We start from the raw sequence: 21991 nt of genomic DNA, 5'->3' as shown, positions 1-21991 counted from the left end.
AGGATATGAATAACATGAGTGATGATTGGAGTTGACCTATACTAGATGATTCATTTGGTAATATGAGGTGAAGACTAGGTAGAAGTATTGGCATCTCAGAAACTGTGCTCAAGGATGGGATGATAAACATTCACTCGCACACTAGAATCCTTGAAACCCTTACGTCCTACCAAGCTACAACATGGTCGGACCATGACCGTGGGTCTCGACTCTAGATCAAGAAAACCTTGGACCATACTCAACCCCGACCACCACTAATTCCCCAGCCCACTTCACGTACCCCATAGACTTCCTGGAGTGCTTGGACAAGTTAGTTGTCATCTTTCTTTGATGACATACTTGTCTACCCGGAGATGGAAGAAGAACCGTTCAGCTAGATAGAAGACAATTGAAGGTCGCGATGTCAAGAAGGAAGAACTACACCAACCACCATCTTCAAGAAGTATACCTCTGCATCAAAGACCAGGCATATCTGCAAACCACTTCTCTCGAAGAAACCAAGCATTTCCATGTCAAAGGGGAGCTCACACCAAGATTCATCGGCCCCCTTCGAGATCACTCCAAGAGTTAACAACCCCCCCCCCCCCTCTGAGATCACTACGAGACGAAGAGTAGACAACTACCAGCTAGAGTTACCACCTGAGTTACCCATTGTGCACAACGTTTTCCATGCATCACAATCCGGAAGTGTTTCCAACTTCCCAACTTGCCCAATCTCTACGAGGCCATTGACCACCGAGCCATCGACCCCCTAGCCCAATTTAACCTGCCGCGAGCTACACATTAGCAACCTGGATCAAGAAGAGCGTCATACACGAAGCCACACCATCAAGTAGTTCAATCTCAATGGAGCACTACACGGAAGCAGAAGCAACATGAGGACTTGAAGACTACCCCAGATCCAAGTTTCTGTATCCCTTTCCGCACCTAGTCTAGGAATCTCGGGGATGAGATTCTTGTAAGGGGGGTAGGTCTGTCACACCCTGATTTTCATGCCACAACACTTAAGTCAATAAATCATGCTAAAATGTGGTTTGACAAAAACTTTTGAGTGTTTTGTCTTTGCTTTGATTGAATGTGTGTCTGCTGTTTGCAAGTGCTCTAAAAATCAAATAAATCCTCCAACTCCTATACTTCATTTCCTTGCCCCAAACTTCTGCCCAATGATCATGCCATGTGTATAGAGCAATATAGTATTTTCTTACAAAAATAATTTGGCCAAAAAGTATTTTCAAAAATTAGTTTTCCAAAACCCCCTGAATTGAGGTTTGCACTGCAAGTACTTAATTAAGGGAAGTAAAAATCTTTCTAAAAATATATTTGACTCCTATTAGATATAGGGTACCAAGAAACCACAAAAGTGTAATTTTAAAAGTTATTTTACTATTTTATTTAAAAGCTTTTCCTTAAGGCCAGAAATGGTCTTTAATAGGGAAAAATTATTTTTCTGTTTTAAAAATATTTGACAAAAATCTAGGGAAACTCAGTGGACATATATTGTCCATATATAAGAGTTTCAACACATGGTCATGTTCAAAGTATTGGTCAAATCCCTCAAAAACCCTTTCTGGATATTTCAAGCTTTTGAAATATTTACAAAGGAAATATTCCCCAAAAATTCCAAGAAAACTCTATCATGTCACATATGACATATTTGGTGATCTTGCCAAGTATCATGTCTTGGAGAACAAGATAACATCATCAAATCCCCTCAAAACCATTTCTGTCCATTTTGAAGTTTGAGCAACCTTACATTGCCAAACATTTCCAAATGTTCTCAAACCTTGTGAACATGCTCAAATGGTCTAATAATGCATCTAGACCAAATGGCACAACTTGGAGAACAAGTTAACTTGATCAAAGTGCCCAAAAACCCTTCCTGTCCAGAACCAAACTTGAACAACTCTACATTGCCAAGTGTGTCCTTTTGATCTCAACTTTTGTGGTCATGTTCATAGCCTCTAATGATGGCACTACACCAAGTGGTGCATCAAGGAGAATAGATTTGCATGACTAAATCTTGGAAAATCCATTTCTGTTCATTTATAGGGTTTACCAAAGTTACATTGGCTACTTTGCCCAAATGAGCTGAAAATTGGTGGAACACCCTACTTCTATGTGCCATCCCATCCTGTTAATTCTCATGGCAATTGGAATTAATTTTCTTGCCCAAACCAGCAACAAACACCTTCTGCCATTTTTCCAAAATCATAATTTTTACCACTTCCACTCTTCTCCATGACCTCAACTTTTTACCACAGCCCCTCAGAGTCCCCTTGCACCTCCAGTAGCAATGGCAAGTCCATAGCTCAAATATTGGAGGGGTAAAACCTCATTTTTCTCTCTCTGGACAGCCTTTTCTCTCTCTCCCTCAACCTCTCTCTTCTCCTAGTGGATCACCAGGGCATCCAAGGCCACCTCCCATTTGTTTACTTCCCCCTAGAGCCCCCAGACACTAGAGGCCAAGCCCAGAGCGCTGGAAAAATGGCCATGCCGGCCATATGCACGCTCTGGAGCGCGCTACAGTGCGCTCCCGCACTGTAGCCGCCCCCTGCCAAGCACTCCCGGCCACCTCGGGCCTCCCCAGCGCGCCCGACGAGGTGCCTCGACGTCCGCAGCACGCCACGCCCCTGGCCCCCACCTCCTTCTCCCTCCTCTCGCCCCAGCTCGCACGCGCGGCGACCGCCCGAGGGCACCAGTGAACGTGCTCACACGCGCGGTGCCTCTGGCCCCCTTCTCCCTCTCTCTCTTCTTCCCCTGGGCGTAGTCGACCCCCATGAACGCCCCAGACACAACCAAACAGGCCCCCATGACCCGTGGCGACGGCAACGACCTCGCCGGCGCACAGGTCCACAGTGGACCACCGTGCGGCTATTTAAGCTCGCCCCAGGTCTCTCTCGTGCCATCCAACTCCTTCTCACACCCCCTAGCACGCACCCGCACCACCCAATCAGCCTCGGAGAGCTTCTATGCTCGGGATCGACCGGAGCTCCGCCGCCTCGGTCGGCCGTTGATCTCGTGGTATAGGCCCTCTTTGCCCTCCCTCTCTCTCGATCTGGAACCGCCTCACCTCTCTGACCATTTCCCCTCTCTCCCCCACGTCGTTTGCAGCCGAAATCGACCGGGGCAAACTCCTCCCGAAGCTTTGCCGCCGTCCTCCTCGTCGCCGGCGAACCCCTGCGCTCCGGCGACCGCCTCCACCTCCACCTGAACGGCGACTCCTCCCTGAGCACGCCGGTGCCCTCGGATCGCCTCGCCGTCGACCACAGCGACGCCGGTGAGCTCGCCGTCCTCTCTGGATGGAGGTTGACGACGACGGCCGTGGGGCCCGTCGGTCAGCCTCACATCCTGACAGGGGGCCCTGCCTGTCAGGTTTAAAACTCCACCGCGCGCCTACTCGCTCGCGTAAGTGGAGGCGGGCCGCGCTACTCCCGCGTTTCCACGGTGAAAGCGCCCTCCCGTGAAGCCGTCTTCGACGTCACCCCCGGTCGCCAGCGCAGCTGAGCCGCTGGGCCGGCCCACTTCTATCCTGCGCCTTGTGCACGCTTTGGGTAAACCCTAAACCTTTTCCTTTTTCTTTTCATGTCAACTTCAAAAATCTCTAAAGAACTCAAATAGTGTCCAAATTTGATGATTCAAATTTCTTATGACTCCATAAATCATGACCTTTCACATGGTGCTATTTGCACATTTTTCCAGAAACCTTCTCTTCATAAACATTTATCAAATCCAAATTTTCCATTTCTGTCATAAACTTTAGAAAATCACAGGAGGCTCAAATTTGATCCAAATGACATGATTCAAATTTCCAGATGCTTCTAAGTTCATAACTTAGTCTATGAACATTTTTCTTAATACTTTCTGTACCCCACAAAATAATGAGCCATTTCTTCATATTTGTGAACTTTGCAAATTCATAGGAAAATCATCTCAACTCCAAATCCAGTGAAACCAATTCCTAGATGCTTCTAAAATCATCCTTTGTTAAATGGGTGCCCTTGCTCATTTTTCAAAAATATGTTTCTGTACACTTCTTGCAATCCCATAAAACCCCTTGATTCCATCATATCAAAATGTTTAGAAGTATCCATTGATCCACTTCCAATGAAACCACTTTGGTCATCTCTCATATGACCAGAGGTATCCCATAAAAGTCCAACTCACATTTTTTAGAGCACTTTTTGCCTTATTGTGTTGCTTATTATGATTGTTTCCGATGTTAGTTGACGAAGTAGACGGGGTACTTGGAGAAGGACCAGAAGACTTCAAGACTCTGAGGAACCAGGCAAGCAGCCCTTTGACCATGTCTATGAAACCCTTTTTATGCATGTCATATATTACCTTATCGTTGTTGCAACGGAATCATGATGGGGTGATAACCACTTCTATGGTTGCCACCGTACTTCCTCGTTGATACCTGCATTGTGCATGACCCTACCTTCTTATGAGGGTTATGCCGGTGGGAGTAGATAGGATGCTAAAGTAGATGCTACGCAAAAGGGGCGGGTATATGCATGGTGAAGGAGGCAAAGTGATTTCAAAAGTCTTTTTCGAAAACCCCGTCGGGTGCCACTTATGCCCGAGGGAGATGATGAAATGGGTAACCACTTGATGACGAAGTGGTATACCGAGGCAAGTGTGTTTGTTGTTTTCGAAAACGGATTAGATTTAAGATTTGTCGACTGTCCCAACCTTACATGCGCAACCACTCTACCCTTATATGGGAAAGGGCATTATTGATTACCTAGGCCGATACTAGCTTGGAGCCCGCATTACTAGTGACGGGGGAGAGTTGGTGCTCTCTCTCGGGACGGGGTCGTGCCAGGTAGGGCGGCCATGACTGTTTTCACAGGGCACCGAACACACCGTTGGTACCCCGTGCTTGTGGTATATGATGAATATGGGAGCAAGGCTCCCCAGCTTTATGATGTGAAATGTTGGGCACCGGGGTTACTACCAATCGAGTGGACTCCATGTTAGTGTCGTCTAGGGAAAGGTAGTGATCGGGTGCTTACCCCGGGTACTTGAGGTACCGCGGGTCGTGGATGACACGGAAGTTCCCCGGTTCTTGTGGGTACAGTGTGCAACCTCTGCAGAGTGTAAAACTATTCGAATAGCCGTGTCCACGGTCAAGGACAGTTGGGCGGTGCTGCTTAAACTACGTCCAGAGTTTTCAACCGTGTGTGTGTGTGTGTGTGTGATAAAACTACTTGGGTCAAGTCAAAGGACTTGACATGTTTGAGATGGGTTGGTGCCCACTCTATTTATGTTGGGTTGGTGCCCACTCTATTTATGTTGATATCTGTAACCTATCCTCATGGTTACTTGAATTCTCTTGATGCATGTCTTACAAGTTGTTGAACATGTCATTGCACTCAAAACTAGCTTTCTGCAAAAATTTACCTATATCATGCATTGTTACATCTTGAACCAAAACATGGGTTCCTTGCGAGTACATTCAAAGTACTCATTGGCTTGCCACTGGTTATTTAATTGACCAGGCATGGGAGAACAGGATGTGATGAAGAACACTTCGGTGACGAACATGCGAGCTAGGACGCTTCCCAGTCAGAATGCCTGTAGGGTTAAGGCAGATGGCATGGGTCCAAGTTATTGATGAAGATTACCGCTGCGATGTTATACTCAAGACTCGACCATAATGGTCCTACTTGTGTAATACGGTATGTATGGATGTAAGACTCTTGTTATTCAGCTTCTGTGTGTTCAGTGAGCATTGATCTCTGGGATCACTGTACACGTGCATTCGGTGATCACGACTTATGAGTCGGGGTCCCCACAGCCGACCTCACCTCATCTGTCAGATGAGCGGCCGGCGCGATCCAAGCCGGCTGTGCACCAAGGACATGCCGCGTGGAGAGGTGGCGAACTTGGTGAACCACATCCCCCACTGCGGGTTCACGGAGGAGTGGCAGTTCGGCAAGGAGCCGTACTCGCGCGACAACCCCCCTCCAACGGTAAGTTGCTTCCGTCTGTATTTCGATCTTGTTTGCGCCCGACTTCGAGCTCTGATCTCTGTTGGTGCCTTCTGAGCAGAACCCTCTCACGGCGCCCGCAGCCGGCGCTACAAGAGAACCGCGCGACTACGTCCCCGACCGCGAGGTCAGCGACGTCGACGACCCCGATTTGGGGGCTGCGGCGCTGGAGGCCGACGCCGAAAGCGGCGGAGAGGGGGTAGACGGCGGCCTTAAGCCGTCGGCGACCTTCGCCGACTGGCCCGAGGACGACGTCGACACGGAAGTCGTCCCGCGCCGCCAGCCGAAGGTCGGCTCCTCCAGCCAAGCCGGCGTGAAGAGGCGTCACGCCGGGCCGAGTGCGCCTGGAGGCAAGTCGAAGATGTTCAAGGGAGCCGCCGCCGCGACCAAGCGGGAGGAGGCGGCCGCGAAGGCCAACCGCTTCCGGAAGGAAGTGAGAAGGCCGCCACTAGTTTCTTCGTAAGTCCCTTACTCCTTCATTTCTTTTCTGGATCTCGCTTGAGTCTTTCTGATTTCCCTCCAATCTTCTCCAGTGCTCCCCTTTCCCTTGAGAGAGCCGCCGTCCCCTCTGTCATGGGGTCGGTGGAGACGTCTGCCAATACGCGGCGGATTGATCCCGCCGCCGACCTTCGGGAGGCGACGGCACGGAACGCGCGAGAGAAGCGCGAGGAGGAGGAGGCCGACCGCCTGGAGAAGGCGGAGGCCGAGAAGGCGGCCGCCAACGCCCAGCGGCACCTGGAGGAGGCCGTGGCTGCGGCCGCGGCGAAGCGGCATGCCGAGGAGGTCGCGCGTCGCCGATCGGCGATGCTCGTCCCCCCACTGTCGTCGGCGCCGCCGGCCCCTGACTTCACGGGGCAGACCGGGGAGGTTGGCACCGCAAACCCTCTCGCGGAGGAGGGCGGCGACGTCTCAGGCTCGGATACTCACGCGCCGCCCCCGCCGCCCCCGCCGCCTCCGTCCTCAAGGCCGCACGGCAAACAGCCGGTGGACCCGCAGGATCCTCCGACTACGGACGACGCCGACACGCAACTGCTTCTTCAGGTCGCCGCGCCAGCGCGCCGCCGGATTGAGAGGATGAACTCAGCGCCGCGAGCTCGGGAAACCGGCGCTGCTGTTGACATCGGATTTTGGCAAGGTACAAAAGGCAAGTAAGGTGTCGGTGGTTGGATGCGACATATGCCAACGGGTGGCTTATCATGGTGGGGGCGAGTAGAACGTCGCCGGTGCCTGGAAACGGGATGAGGCGAAGACATGCACGCCGGCGAATCTTACCCAGCTTCGGGGCTCTCCGAGGAGATAACACCCCTACTGCTGCTCTGCGGGGTCTCCGCATGATCACTATGGGGTGATAGTACAAAGGTGCTCCTCGAGCTGTTTGGAGGCAGGGAGGAGCAAGGCTAGCTCTTTCCCCCTCCTGCTATGTGTCTAAACCTGTCCAGGGCCGAACCCTTTGCATGGGTGCCCCGGGGGGTTTATATAGGCCTACCCCCCGGGGGTACAACGGTAATCTGACTGGGCATGGCCCCCAGTCGTCAGTCTCTCTGGCAGCCGTCCTCCCCGCCGGCTTCTGGGGCCCGCCGACTGGCGGGTCCCGCGGACAGGCAGAACACTGTGCAGCGCTCCTGATGACGCAGGCTCGGTCATGGGGTCATGGGAACAGTGCCGCCGCCTGTCAGGCGATTACTGTCACCACTCCCGGTCCAATCTGGTTTATGGCTTGTGGGGCCCTGGCCGGGAGGCGGCCGACTCTGGAGAGGCCGGCTCCCGCAGGGCCGTCTTCGAGCTCCCCGGCCGTCTTCTTCTATCTCACTGACAGGGGGCCCAGCGATCTTTGGGTCGTACGCGCCGCCGTCGTGGGCACAGTGCCTTGTGCACTGTGGCTGAGGTTAAGGGAGGCATGGCAACAGTGTCGCGCCTCACCGGAGATCTCCTGGTGACGCGGCTCACTGTAGCCATGCCTTCCTCCCGTGGGTCCGAGGGGACAGCCACGATGTGGCTGTACCCTACATCGGTCTTTGTGCAAGGTCGCGGGCCGACTCTCATAGTCGGCCCCTTGAGAGGTCGTAAGCCCGGAGTCGGCTTGCTTCAGAGTCGCCATCTGCGGACTCTGCTTCTTCGAAGGTCGTCAGCTGGGACTCGGCCTTCTTCGAAGGTCGTCAGCTGGGACTCGGCCTTCTCGAAGGTCGCCTGCTGGGACTCGGCCTTCTCGAAGGTCGCCAGCTGGGACTCGGCTGAGGGGCGCGGCCTGCCCCGATGTCTTGAAAGATCTTGGGTCCTGGGTCAGCCTACCCATGGCCCATTACTCTGACAGTAGTCCCCGAAGCTGGCGAAGCCCGGCGGGCGCCGCCTCGGGGGGCTTCGGCAGTTTCAGTCGTTGCGGTGCCGACTCTGAGATTCGGCTGCCGCGTCTTCGGGCCGCCTCGCCGGAGTCGGCCTGGCCCCGCAGAGGGGCCGCCGCTCGCAAGTCGTGGCGGGAAACCGGCGGCGTATCGGTTACGCCTCCCTGCCATCGATGAGACGGTCCTGTCGCGTGGCGCCACGTGGAGGCGATAGCCTGCCTGCCCACGCGCGTGACGGGACGGGCCACCAGGTGGGGCCCGCCATTACCGCGCCTCGGCTCCCGAGTGGATCCGCTACGGCTGAGGGCGGTTGGCATCCCCACATTGTTACTGCGCACAGTAACTTCGTGGGGGTTAATCGTGGGGCGTCATGGGGTCGTGGGCGCAGTTAATCCCCACGTCGCCCCCTCGGCTTCTCAGCCCGCTGGGCTATAAATAGGCAGAGGGGGAGCGGCGGCTCAGCACGCGCACTCCCTCCCCCGCTCTCTTGCCTTTCTTCTTCCTTTGCCCCGCTTCGTCGCTTTCTTCCTCGCGGTGAGCGCAGGTGCTCCTCATCGCCGACGATGAGCTCTTCTTCCGCAGCGCCCCCCGCCTCGCGCTCCAGCGAATGGGATGGCTCGGACGTGGATGCGGAGGACATCGAGTTCCTTCGCCGAACCCGCCACCTCCCGAGCGCGGATTTGGTGCAGGCCCGTCCTGCGCCGGCGGGAGAGATCCGGCCTGCGCCGGCGGAGGGCGAGCGGGTCATCTTCTGCTCGCATCTCATGCGCGGGATGGGGCTCCCGGCGAGCGGGTTCCTCCGTTCCTTCCTCGAGTTCCATAGCTTGCAGCCACACCATCTCACCCCCAATGCGGTGGTGCTTCTCTCCGCCTTCGCCACCCTGTGCGAGGGCTACATCGGCGTTCTCCCCACCCTCGAGCTGTGGGGGGAGTTCTTCTCCTCGAAGCTCGGCACTCAAGCTGCCGGCACGCCGGCGCAGTGCGGCACCTACGTCGCGACGCGGCGCACGACGGCCGACAACCCCTTTCCGCCCATCCCGCTGGTGAAGTCGGTGAAGATGTGGCAGAAGACGTACTTCTACGTGAAGAACGTCTCCACCGACGGCGACTCGGTCAACTTGCCGCCCTTCAACCCCGAGCCGCTGACTGGCCGGCCGCCTAGCTGGTCCCATTGGACGAAGTCGCTTTCAACCTCCGGAGTCGGCGCCGTGGCGCGCCTCCGAGTCATGACGCAGTCGGAGGGGCTCATCGCCTCCGATCTCCTGGCCGCCTTGTGGCGCGCCGGGTACTCCCGCTCCAAGGCCGGCCCCACCTCATCTGTCAGATGAGCGGCCGACACGATCCAAGCCGGCTGTGCACCAAGGACATGCCGCGTGGAGAAGTGGCGAACATGGTGAACCTCATCGCCCACTGCAGGTTCACGGACGAGTGGCAGTTCGGCAAGGAGCCGTACTCGCGTGACAACCCTCCGCCAGTGGTAAGTTGTTTCCGTCTGTGTTTCGATCTCGCTTGCATCCGACTCCAAGCTCTGATCTCGTTGGCATCATTGAGCAGAACCCTCTCACGGCGCCCGCTGCCGGCGCCACGAGAGAGCCGCGTGACTACGCCCCTGACCGCGAGGTCAGCGACGTCGACGACCCCGACTTGGGGGCCGCGGCGCTGGAGGCCGACGCCGAAGGCGGCGGAGAGGAGGAAGACGGCGGCCTCAGACCATCGGCGACCTTTGCCAACTAGCCCGAGGGCGACGTCGACGCGGAAGTCATCCCGCGCCGCCAGCCGAGAGCCGGCCCCTCCAACCAGGCCGGCGTAAAGAGGCGTCACGCCGGGCCGAGTGCGCCCGGCGGCAGGTCGAAGAAGCCCAAGGGGACCGCCGCCGCGACCAAGCGGGAGGAGGCGGCCGCAAAGGCCAACCGCTTCCGGAAGGAAGTGAGGAGGCCGCCACTGGTTTCTTCGTAAGTCTCTTACCCTTTATTTCTTTTCTGGATTTTGCTTGAATCTTTCTGACTTTCTCTCCAATCTTCTCCAGCGCCCCCCTTTCCCTGGAGAGAGCCGCCGTGCCCTCCGTCATGGGGTCGGGGGCGACGTCCGCCAATACGCGGCGGGTTGATCCTGCCGCCGACCTCCGGGAGGCGACGGCACGGAACGCGCGGGAGAAGCGCGAGGAGGAGGAGGCCGACCGCCTGGAGAAGGCGCAGGCCGAGAAGGCGGCCGCCAACGCCCAGCGGCACCTGGAGGAGGCCGTGGCCGCGGCCGCGGCGAAGCGGGATGCTGAGGAGGCCGTTCGTCGCCGAGCGGCGATGCTCGTCCCTCCGCTGTCGTCAGCGCCGCCGCCCCCTGAGTTCACGGGGCAGACCGGGGAGGTCGGCACCGCAAACCCTCTCACGGAGGAGGGTGGCGACGCCTCGGGCTCGGACACCCACGCGCCGCCTCCGCCACCTCCGCCGTCTCCGTCTTCGAGGCCGCACGGCAAGCAGCCGGTGGACCCGCAGGATCCGCCGACTGCGGACGATGCCGACGCGCGGCTGCTTCTTCAGGTCGCCGCGCCAACGCACCGCCGGATTGAGAGGACGAGCTCGGCGCCACGAGCTCGGGAGACTGACGTCGCCAGCATGGCGAACCTGGACGCTGAGGCGTCCAGTGCCGCGCCCACCGGCTGGGTGCGCGAGGGCGGCACCGGCCCGCTGAACCAGGCTCTTCTGGACGTTCAGTCCAGGTTGCGCAAAGAAGGCGAAGCCCTCCAACTGTACACCAAGACGCATCTGGCCCTGCGGACCTCCGTCCGGGTACGCTTCGTATTTCCTTTTTTGGTCTCTTGTCTTTTTCTGTGGGGGCGCGCCAGCGCACCCACTGGGTGTAGTCCCCGAGTTCGGAGTCGTCTGCTGAGCAGGCGGCTCGGAACTCCTTCTAGCGAGCTCCGAAGACTGACTTTGCTTTGCCGGCCTTGCAGGAGTACGACAACCTCCGCGCTACTGCCTTCAACCGCAATGTTGATGAGCTGAGGAAGCGGACCGCCGATCTGGCAGAAAGTTGAGGTGAGTCAATTCTTCCTTCTTCGCGGGGGCGCGCTGGCGCACCCACTGGCTGTAGTCCCCGAGATGCGGGCCGACTGCTGGGCAGTCGGGCCGGATCTCCCCGGCGACCTTCCTTCTTTCTTCTCCGCGGGGGCGCGCTGGCGCGCCCGCGGGCTGTAGTACCCGAGATTCGGGCCGACTGCTGAGCAGTCGGGCTGGATCTCCCCGGCGCCCTTTCTTGTTGACGATGCTTTGTCTTTCTTTGAGCTTTAGGCGCCAATGCCGCCCTTCAGGAGCAGCTGGGCGAGGCCAATACCGCCCGTCACGCTAAGGAGGAGGAGTGCGACAAGCTCGTCCGAGAGCGCGACCTGCTGGCGACGCAGCTGGCCGAGCAGAAGGAACTGCTTTGGAAAGCGCAGGAGGGCGCCAAGTCGCGGGAGGAGGCCCTCCTGGCTGAGTTCGAGATGGAGCGGTCCGCCTGGACCGACCGTGAAGCGATGCTGACCTCTGGCTATCACGAGCTCGAGGACATCGTCGATGGTAACTCTTGGCTTCTCTTCTTTGGTCTTTCGACTCTGCGTCGAACTGTCTTCTGGTTTTTCTGACTGTCCCCTTTTCCTGTCTTCGGCAGACTTCTTTCTCGGCCACTCGCAGACCGTCCCTCTGGCCATCGAGGTGGATCGGGAGGAGCGGAGGGCAAGAGGCGAGGTGATTGCCGCCAACGCCCCCCGAACCGTCGACGAGCAGCTCTTGAGTATCGGGGCTCGCCTTCGTCCTGCCCACCGTCTGCTGCGTCGTCTTCAACGCGCCGGCGCCCAAGTCGTTGCCGCCCTGTGGCCGGAGGTGCCGGCTCTTCGCACCGCCAGTCGGACGGCCGACTGGCTGGAGGTCGCCGTCGGTCGCTTCGAAGCTTGGAGGGGCTCCTCGGCCCGTGCCGGAGCACGCCGGGCCTTGGAGTTCGTCAAGGGGTGGTACCCTGGGCTGGACCTGGACCGCCTGGCCGCGTTCCGGTCAGAGGCCCAGGCCGAGTTGGGGGCCGTGGAAGGCGCCCTTGTCGAGCGCGCGGCGGCCATCGCCGAGTACACGGACACCAGTGTCTTTGTGCCCGAGCGGACCGCCGACGGCGAGGAGGTTCCGCCGGAGTGGTTTGGGATGCACCCGGGGTACGAGGAGGACTCGGCGGAGGTGATTGGCTCCAGCACCGAAGGGGAGGGCGAGTCGGAGGACGGAGGCGAGGAGGAGGTGCCAGAGAACGAAGCAAGTGGCCAGCCTCAGCCTGATCGTGCCTTCAGCAATGAGCCTCAGAGGGACGAGGCGACCGTCGCTGGAGGCGACCAAGCCGAGACCGCCCAGCCGACTGCCCCGACGTCCGACACCGCCGCCACCTCCGGCCCTCCGGCTCCGGAGGCCGCCCCCTAGAGTGCTTCGGCTCTACCTGTATCTTTTGTTTCTTGCAAAACTTGTCAGTTTCAAACAATTCCACCCGTGTGGTGTATTCGGCCAAGGGCCTTATGTAAATATTTATCAAGTTTCTGCCGTTCCTTGCTTCGGTTCTTTAGACTGTTTTCCCTTTGCCGCCTTCCTTTGGTTGCCGCCTTGCCAACTGGGCAGCCGCTCTGCGGACTGCCGCCGGGTCAAGCGCTCAGCTACTTTAGGGAGGCAAGTACTTAGTCGTTTAGAACGCCGTAGCAAGTTTGGCCGAAGATCGACAGGCCGACTCTCGAAAGTCGGTCGTCCTTGATAAAGGTTGAGACTATGAGCCGACTGCTCGCGAGTCGGCTTAGTAGGGGGAAACTGGGAGCCGGCTTGGGCTATGCGTAGCTCTTAAGTCCTTAGCCGTTTTTCATGTGTGCGCTCGCTCTTTCCATCCCCCAGCTTACCGACAGTCGCTCTGCGAGCTGCGGCTTTCCGCAGGAGACGGCTTTGAGCGCAGCACATTACTTGTCTGACTTCAGGGAGCATTAGATAGCACAAGGCGGCGAGTCCCCGGGCCGACTAGTCGGACCCGGTGCCAGACGGTATGATAAAAAGGAGAAAGCATTTCGGAAGCGTGATCCATATCATACAGATAATCAAAAAGGCAGTCCCCGAGCTCGTCTCGGGGGGCCTAAGGTCTTTAGTACTTAATACAAAAAGGGGGTAGCGTGATACATATTGCATCAACTGTAAAATCTTCGAAGAAGATTTGCGTTCCACGGGCGCTCTGTTTCTTTGCCGGAGTCGTCCCTCTTGCGTGCCCGAGGCTTCTGAGCGTCGATCAAATAGTAGGCGTCGTTCCCTAGCACCTTGCTGATGATGAAGGGACCTTCCCAAGGCGCCGACAACTTGTGCAGGCCGGCTGTTCTCTGAATCAGCCGGAGCACAAGGTCGCCCTCTTGGAATGATCTTGGCTTGACCTTGCGGTTGTAGTATCGGCGCAGACTCTGCTGGTAGATGCTGGACCGACTGAGTGCCAACAGTCGGCCCTCTTCCAGCAGGTCGACACCGTCTTGGCGTGCTTCTTCAGCCTCCTCTTCGGTGTACATAGAGACTCGCGGAGAGTCGAATTGTATATCCGTCGGGATGACGGCTTCGGCACCGTAGACGAGGAAGAACGGCGTAAAGCCGGTTGACCTGTTCGGGGTCGTGCGCAGGCTCCAGAGGACGGCAGGCAGCCCTTCTACCCAACAGCCGGCCGAGCGCTCGAGTGGTTCGACCAATCGAGGCTTGATGCCGGACAGGATGAGGCCGTTGGCTCGTTCCACCTGGCCGTTTGACTGCGGATGGGCAACGGACGCTAGGTCCAGTCGGATGCCCTGCGTCGCGCAGAAACGAGCCAAGGCTCCTTTGGCGAAGTTGGTGCCGTTGTCTGTGATGATGCTGTGCGGTATGCCATATCGCACTGTGATGTCGGCAATGAAGGTCACTGCTGTGGGCCCGTTTAATTTCTTGATGGGCTTTGCTTCTACCCACTTGGTGAACTTGTCCACTGCGACAAGCAAATGAGTTAGGCCGCCTCGGGCCGTCTTGAAAGGTCCCACCATGTCCAGGCCCCAAACTGCGAAGGGCCAGGTGATGGGGATTGTCTTCAGCGCAGAAGCCGGCTGAAGGGGCTTGGAGCGGAACACCTGGCACCCCTTGCACTTCTTGACTAGTTCTTTAGCTTCTTCCAGGCCAGTCGGCCAAAAGAAACCGTGCCGAAAGGCTTTGGCCACGAGCGCCCTCGAGGCCGCATGGTGGCCACACTCGCCCTGATGGATGTCTCTGAGGATCGCTTGGCCTTGCTCTGATTCTACGCAGCGCTGGTGGGCACCAGTGACGCTGCGTCTGACTAACTCTCTGTTGACTATGGTGTAGGCTGCCGCTCGGCGTTGTACTTGCCGAGCCAGAGTCTCGTCTGCAGGTAACTCCTTGTTTACTAGGAACTTGAGGATGGGCTGCGCCCATGAAGGTGCTGCTATCTCTTCAACTGCCACCACAGCGACTTGGACAAGGGCGGCTGGGCTGGGAGGCGGCGGGTTGGATTCTGCTGCCGCTTGCTGAATTGAGGGAATCTCTGGGCCGACTGGGGCAGCTCCCGGGCCGACTGACGCAGTCCCTGGGTCAGGCTCTGAAGTCCCCGGGCCGACTGACGCAGTCCCTGGGCCGACTGGCGCAGTCCCCGGGCCGACTGGCGCACTCCCCGGGCCGACTGTGGCTTTCTTGAGGTCGCTTGCTGGGGTCTTGGAGTCGGATCCGACTATCTCTGGGGGAGCCGGCACGAAAATGGAGTCGGATTCTGGTGTAGGCTTGATAGACGGCTTGAGGAGGCGCTGAAGGGCGACGCCGGAAGGTATCGCCTGGCGAGTGGAGCCGACTCGCGCCAATGCGTCTGCTTGATCGTTGTCGTTTCTTGGCACGTGGAGGAATTCGCATCCTTCAAAATATCCGCTGAGTTGCTGCACCAAGAAGCGGTAGCTTGCCATGTTTGCGTCTTTGGCGTCCCAGTCGCCGGATGATTGCTGAACCACCAAGTCGGAGTCACCATAGCACAGGATCCGGCGAATGCCGAGTTCTTTGGCAAGCCGGAGCCCGTGGATGAGCGCTTCATATTCGGCGACGTTGTTGGAGGCGGCGAAGTGGATTTGCAGCACGTATTTGAGCTTGTCGCCCTTGGGGGAGGTGAGGACGATGCCGGCTCCGAGGCCGGAGCGCATCTTGGAGCCGTCGAAGTGCAGTCGCCAATGAGTAGAGTCGGGCGCGGGCGGCAAGTATTGAGTCTCGGCCCAGTCGACGAGGAAGTCGGCTAGCGCCTGCGACTTGATGGCGGTGCGAGGTTGGTAGTAGATGGTGTAGGGAGCTAGATCGATAGCCCACTTGGCCACTCGGCCGGAAGCATCTCGACTTCCGATGATCTCGGCGAGTGGGGCGGTGCAGACCACGGTGATAGGATGCTCTTGAAAGTAGGGCTTTAGCTTCTTGGCGGCAAAATGCACGCCGTAGCACATCTTCTAGTAGTGAGGGTAGTTCTGCTTGGCGGTCGACAGTACCTCGCTCAGGTAATATACTGGTCTCTGGACCGGGAGCGCCTTGCCTTCCTCCTTGCGTTCGACTACAATAACTGTGCTGACTACCCGGCTGGTAGCGGCGATGTATAGGAGCATGGGCTCTTTGGGAGTCGGAGCCGCCAACACAGGGGGAGTCGTCAACATCTTCTTCAGTTGGAGAAATGCCTCATCTGCCTTGTGGTTCCACTCAAAAAAAGTGGTCTTCTTCATCAATTGATACAACGGCAGAGCTTTCTCGCCCAGCCGACTGATGAATCGGCTTATTGAAGCCAAGCAGCCGGTGAACTTCTGTACATCCAACAGTCGGCTGGGTACCTCCATCCTCTCAATGGCCTTGATCTTCACAGGGTTGCACTCTATGCCGCGTTCGGAGACCAGAAAACCAAGGAGCTGGCCGGCTGGGACTCCGAACACGCATTTCTCTGGATTGAGCTTGATCTGGAATCGGCGCAGATTCTCAAAGGTCTCTTTGAGATCTTCTAGCAGCGTCCCACGCTTCTCTGTCTTTACCACCACATCATCTACATAAACATGGGCGTTCCTGCCGAGTTGCTTGAGGAGGCACTTCTGCATGCAACGCTGAAAGGTGGCACCGGCATTCCTCAAGCCGAACGTCATCGTCAGGTAGCAGAAGGCTCCAAACGGCGTGATGAATGCGGTCTTCAGTCTGTCTGCTGGATTCAGCTTGATCTGATGATATCCTGAGTATGCATCCAAGAAGCTCAACAGCTCGCATCCGGCTGTGGAGTCTATCACTTGATCGATCCTTGGCAGAGCAAACGGGTCCTTTGGGCAGGCTTTGTTGAGGCTGGTGTAATCAATGCACATCCGCCACTGCTTATTCTTCTTCAGTACCAGCACAGGGTTGGCCAACCACTCTGGAAAAAACACATCCATGATGAAGCCGGCTGCCAGGAGTCGGGCTATCTCTTCTCCTATGACTCTTCTCTTCTCTTCTGACAGGCGGCGCAAAGGCTGCCTGACGGGCTTCACATCCGGCCTGACATGTAGCTTGTGCTCGGCGAATTCCGTCGGTACACCTGGCATGTCCTTGGGGGACCACGCGAAGATGTCCCGATTCTCACGGAGGAAATCGACGAGCTCGCCTTCCTATTTGCTGTCGAGGCCAGTGCCCATGACAGCGTACCTCTCTGGGTGCTCCGGGTCCAAGGGTATCTTCTTGGTTTCTTTAGCCGGCTTGAATGATCCTTCTGCCTCCGACTCCTTGGGGTCAGGCGACATCTCCGGCTGCTTCCCAGCCATCGCCACGACACGATCAAGGAGCCGCTTCTCGGCTGCGATCACCAAAGACTCGGCCAGCCGACTGCTCTCGGCCGCACAGGCGGACGACTTCTTGTAGTCGCCGGCAATGGTCAGGATCCCCTTGGAAGTCGGCATCTTCATCTTGAGGTAGGCGTAGTGGGGAACCGCCATGAATTTGGCTAGGGCAGGCCGACCTAGCAGCGCGTGGTACGGGCTCTCCAAATCCACCACCTCGAACCAGATTGGCTCTCGGCGGAAGTGATCTTTGTCTCCGAAGAGGACGTCTATCAGGATCTTGCCAATCGGCGAATAGGAGAGGCCGGGTACGATTCCAAGGAACACGGTGCGGCTGCTCTGCAGCTGCCTCCGCCTGATTCCGAGCTTCTCCATGGTATCCTTGTATAAGATGTTTATGCTGCTGCCTCCGTCTATCAGGACCCGCGAGAAACGAGCGGCCCGCCTATCAGCGGCCAAGGTTGCTCCGAGAACCAAGGCGTAAGAGCCCAGACTCGGCATCACCTCTGGGTGATCTACCCGACTCCAGCTGATAGGCTTCTCGGACCAATGCATGAACTCGGGAGCTTCTACTGCCACTGCGTTGACTTCTTGCTGCTGCTGGCGCCTGCTGTGCCGATCATCTGCCAGACTGGTGAACACAACGTATGCTCCGTGCTCTTCTGGAACTCGTCTTGGACTGCGCCGACTGGCCGAGCCGTCGGCTGCGGAGGCGGCGGAGGCGGCGGCGGCCCCGCAGGCGGCAGGGGGGCGAGGCCGTCCCCCTTGGCGATCCTGACGAGCCAGTGGCACTTTCTGGTGGTGTGGTTCGACGGCTTTGCGCCGCTGTGAAACTTGCAAGGACCATCCAGAGTCTGCTCATAGGAGAAGGCCGGCAACCAATTGGACTTGCCGCCGTTCTGCCGCTTGGCCGGAGGCTGCCCCTCTGGTTGCTGATCTTCTACTGCTGCGACTTGCCGACTATTGGAAGTCGGCTGGGGGGCTTTGCGCTTGTTGTCATTCTGTTGCTGTCGCCGGCTGGCGTCTCCAGCCGGGGTTCTGGGGGCCTGGGGAGTCACTTTGCCAGCCGCGTTGACTTGGATCTCCGTCTTCATAGAGGAGTCGGCCGTGGCGTACTTGTCTGCTATGATTAGCAGTTCGTCGAGGGTTTCGGGCTCGTCGCAGAGGAGCTTGTGCTTGAGGAGGGTTCCCTCTCGGCACCCGGCCGTAAAGTACTCAATGGCCTGCACCTCGTGCATGCCCTTGCAGGAGTTTCGGAGTTCGCCCCAGCGCGTGAGGTAGTCGCGCGTCGATTATTCGGGGCCTTGCACGCACAAGGAGAGCTGGCGCGGCTTGGGAGGTCGCTTGTACGTGCTGGTGAAGTTGCGAATGAAGGCTTTAGTGAAGTCGACCCAGCTGTTGATGCTGCGGGGCTTCAGGCTGTTCAGCCATGTCAGAGCCGTGCCCTGGAGCATGAGGGGAACATATTTTACGGCAACCCGCTTGTTGCCGTTGGCGATGTTGACGGCTGTGGAGTAGTCTATCAACCAATCCTCCGGCTTCACGGAGCCGGTGTACTTGGGCGTATCTCGGGGGAGCGTGAACCCTTTGGGGAAGGGCTCGTCTCTGATGCGGGGCCCGAAGCAAGGCGGACCCAGCTCATCTTCTTCTTCTAACGCCAGGGATCTGTGGAGTCGGTCGATCCGGTGGCGGGCATCGTTCTCTCCGACTCCCTCTCGGCGGCCAAGGCGACCTCTGAGAGTCGGATGCTCAACAGGCGGCGGAGAGACTCGCCATTCTCTTCGGGGCGGGGGAGGCAGGTAATCATCTCGCCGCTCCACTGCTCTGGGGCGGCCATCTTGGTCGCGCTCGATGGTGATGCGAGTCCGGCTGTGGCTCGCAGCCGGCTCCTTCTCTTTCCTCCCGCGGACTCCGCCAGTCGGCGTCCGGGAGGTCGCGCCTTGGTCTCGGCGAGGGGGTAAGTCGTCATTCTGCTGCTGCTGCTGCGCGTCGGTGCGGCCGCCTGCCGCGTTCTGCGCAGCAACCGCATCGAGGAGCTGCTGGACACGCTCCGTTATTACACGGCGCTCTTCGCCTTCGAGGTTCCTTAGCTCTTCGGTCGCCGCTTGGGCGGTGCGGATGTTCTCCGCGGGGGTGGCGTACACGGGGCGCTTCGCTCCGAACAGATCGGCGATGGCTGCGCCGCGCTCTCGGACCGCACCGAGATGGCTCGGCCCAGTCGGAGCCGGCGAGCCGCCCACAGCACGATCCATCTCGCGCTGATATGCTTCGGACAAGCGTCTCATGCTTGCCAACTTCTTGGCGCCTTCAATGATCTGAAGGCGGCGTTCTTCCAGCATCTCTGCGTCCGTGTCCTCTGGGATGGGCGCGGACAGGTCCTGCAGGGCCGCAGGCAGCGGGTCCTGGGCGTTTTCACCGGAGTGCTCGCCGTGGCCGATGACGAGCACCTCCGTGACGGCGCTTCCGTCGCTCTCCTCGTATGGAAGCGGCTCGTCGTAGACCACCACGTTGGTGGGGAAGATATCAAGCGATACAGCGTCGGAGTCGACCAGCATCGGGTCGGAGGAGCCTACGGACTCCAAGTCTACAGCGGGCTCGCCGGCGACTTGAAGTTGGTCAAGGAGGCCCGCAAGAAGGCTCTCGGGGCCACCCGCGCCTGCGCTCAGCACGGGTTCGTCGGAGAGGCGCACCTTGCCGATGAGTTCGGCGAGGCCGCTCGCTGCGCAGGCGGCTTCAGCACCGCGCAATGCATCGATGCAGACTCCATCTGGCGAGCCGGGCTGGCTGCGCTCGCCAGGGAGGAAAAGGGTTCCCGTCCAGAACAGATCTCCGGACGACGGTGCACCTCGCCTCATGGTGGGCGCCAAATGTCGGGGGTTGGATGCGACATATGCCAACGGGTGGCTTATCATGGTGGGGGCGAGTAGAACGTCGCCGGTGCCTGGAAACGGGATGAGGCGAAGACATGCACGCCGGTGAATCTTACCCAGCTTCGGGGCTCTCCGAGGAGATAACACCCCTACTGCTGCTCTGCGGGGTCTCCGCATGATCACTATGGGGTGATAGTACAAAGGTGCTCCTCGAGCTGTTTGGAGGCAGGGAGGAGCAAGGCTAGCTCTTTCCCCCTCCTGCTATGTGTCTAAACCTGTCCAGGGCCGAACCCTTTGCATGGGTGCCCCGGGGGGTTTATATAGGCCTACCCCCCGGGGGTACAATGGTAATCTGACTGGGCGTGGCCCCCAGTCGTCAGTCTCTCTGGCAGCCGTCCTCCCCGCCGGCTTCTGGGGCCCGCCGACTGGCGGGTCCTGCGGACAGGCAGAACACTGTGCAGCGCTCCTGATGACGCAGGCTCGGTCATGGGGTCGTGGGAACAGTGCCGCCGCCTGTCAGGCGATCACTGTCACCACTCCCGGTCCAATCTGGTTTATGGCCTGTGGGGCCCTGGCCGGGAGGCGGCCGACTCTGGAGAGGCCGGCTCCCGCAGGGCCGTCTTCGAGCTCCCCGGCCGTCTTCTTCTATCTCACTGATAGGGGGCCCGGCGATCTCTGGGCCGTACGCGCCGCCGTCGTGGGCACAGTGCCTTGTGCACTGTGGCTGAGGTTAAGGGAGGCATGGCAACAGTGCCGCGCCTCACCGGAGATCTCCTGGCGACGCGGCTCACTGTAGCCATGCCTTCCTCCCGTGGGTCCGAGGGGACAGCCACGATGGGGCGGTACCCCGCATCGGTCTTTGTGCAAGGTCGCGGGCTGACTCTCATAGTCGGCCCCTTGAGAGGTCGTAAGCCCGGAGTCGGCGTGCTTCAGAGACGCCATCTGCGGACTCTGCTTCTTCGAAGGTCGTCAGCTGGGACTCGGCCTTCTTCGAAGGTCGTCAGCTGGGACTCGGCCTTCTCGAAGGTCGCCTGCTGGGACTCGGCCTTCTCGAAGGTCGCCAGCTGGGACTCGGCTGAGGGGCGCGGCCTGCCCCGATGTCTTGAAAGATCTTGGGTCCTGGGTCAGCCTACCCATGGCCCATTACTCCGACATAAGGTGGCCTCAAGTAAAAGAGTTTTCGGCATGCAAAGTTTCAGGTCGCCGAGTGGAATAACTTTGGTGTTTAACTTATCACCATTCGACCTTATCTCGGTGGCCGAAGTTGTACCCCAAGTGAGAAAATTCAACATTCCGAGTGGTTTTCGGCCGATCATGCCCTTAAGACGACCTCTGATGAAGGAGTATTCTAAAGGAATTGTCTTCGTCTCGTCGAGGCGATCGATTTTGATATATAAATCATCTCAATCCGAGTTCATATGCAAAAGTTAGAGGCAATACACTGCAGGCCGAAGCTGAGTGGAAATCTGGCGCAAAGTATCAGACGCCATGTCTGATGGGTCGCGCGAGTAATTAGGCCCTTAAGAAGTCCTTGAATCGAAAAACCTTCAACACGAAAAAGTTTCGTCTCGTCGAGCCGATCGATTTTCATATAAAATTCGTCTCAATCCGTGGTCGTATGTAACCTGGAGAGGCAAATCAAGATCAGGCTATGTTTTTGGTCGAGTGAAAGCTTACCATCCGAGTGAAAACTCACCGGTCGAGTGAAAACCTACCGATCGAGTCACCGGTCGAGTGAAAACCTACCGATCGAGTAAAAGGTCGAGTGAAAACCTACCGATCGAGTAAAAGGTCGAGTGAAAACCTACCGATCGAGTAAAAGGTCGAGTGAAAACCTACCGATTGAGTAAAAGGTCGAGTGAAAACCTACCGATTGATTGTCTTCCGAGTGAAAATATAGTCATCCGAGTGAAAAAGTCCAGTCGGACCATCCGAGTGAAAGACTCTAAAATCCGAGTGGATGAGTTCAAATCC

Source organism: Triticum aestivum, chromosome 5B (genome assembly GCF_018294505.1).
Source record: "Triticum aestivum cultivar Chinese Spring chromosome 5B, IWGSC CS RefSeq v2.1, whole genome shotgun sequence".
NCBI lineage: Eukaryota > Viridiplantae > Streptophyta > Magnoliopsida > Poales > Poaceae > Triticum > Triticum aestivum.
Note: the sequence above shows the minus strand (reverse complement) of the source record.